Here is a 1,410-nt window from a genome sequence, read left to right on the forward strand (position 1 = left end):
CTGGCCACCCTTTTTTTTTTTTTTTCCTGAACCAAAGCAGCTCCATCATCCAGGTTCAGGGAGTAGAATTGCCAGGCACAGAGAAAACCTGAAATGTTCACACACACCCTAAATTATTCTTCAATCACTGTACTTATGCCCTGCAACTTTCTGTGACAATTATACCCAGGTGCCTGCTCAGCTATGGAGAACTGCCCCAAACCCCTACTTTTCTCCCTTCCCTCATACAAGGGACGGGGGCCTGCCAGAGAGGCAGGGCGGTTCAGCAGGTGAGTGCCAAATCAGGTATCCAGGACTTCCCTGGGCCAGAGTTCCCTAAAAAGGCCATCTCTGGAAGGTCCCACCTGTGTGCGAGATGCCCTCTTTTCCTCAGAAGGAGAGACCAGAGTGGGAGACCTCTGAGCCCAGCAAAGAATAGTGATCTTCTGAGCTGTGGGGTACCTCACAGCCCTAAGAGCGGATATGGGCTTTAATCGGGCAGGAACTCCAAAGCTCGCCTGTTCCTATTTTAGTCAGCTGCGTTCAAGGAAAGGAAACCCACATTCAGCTGTGCGGCCAGGGACTCAGAGGTCTAGGGCTTGAATTCACAATTAAACCCACTTGGCTCTTCTGAAGGCAGGGTGTGATTTCCAAGGCTGCCAAGTAAAGAAGGCCTGATAGAAGTACAGCTTGCCCACTTGTTTATCCCACAAGTGTCAATGCAGCATGTGTGTGCCAGGAGTTGCATATGTGATAAAGGACCGGGGAGGGAACAAGGGCAACATGACTTGGTGCTACTCTCCTGGATTTTTTTTTTCATTCTTAAATTTTTTTAATTAACATGTAATAAATGTACATATTAATGAGGCACAGTTTCTATTTTAACACATGCACATAGCATGCACTGATCAAATCGGGGTCCTAAGTATTTCTCCTCCCCCATCTGGCTGATTTTGTCCCCCAGGGAACATGTGGGCCATGTCTGAAGACATTTTTGGATTTCACAACTGAGTAGGAGTGGGGAGGGAAGTGCTACGACATGCAGTAGGTAGAAGCTGTTAAACATTTTCCCAGGCCCTGGGTAGCCCCCACATCCAGGAACAGTGCAGTCCAAATGCTTATAGTGCTGAGGTTGAGAGAGCCTGGTCCAGAGGGGAAACAGACTTCCATCAAATCATCTTGTTACTGAATTGATATTTGTGTTCATTTTTACATATTTACCATCCGAATGCTCTGATAACCAGTGCAATGCACAGTAAGAAAGCTGAGGCACACATGGGCAAGGGGGTCAGAAAGGGCATTCTGGGGGAAGGCCACATGGGTGGACACTGCAGCATGAGCTGGATATGACTATCTAAGCAGGAAGAGGGAAAGGGAAAGGACAGAGCTCCAGTAAGAGGGTCTTAAATGCAAAAATGCCTCGTGTGAGGA

The sequence above is a fragment of the Marmota marmota genome, unplaced genomic scaffold (genome assembly GCF_001458135.2).
Source record: "Marmota marmota marmota unplaced genomic scaffold, marMar, whole genome shotgun sequence".
Classification (NCBI taxonomy): domain Eukaryota; kingdom Metazoa; phylum Chordata; class Mammalia; order Rodentia; family Sciuridae; genus Marmota; species Marmota marmota.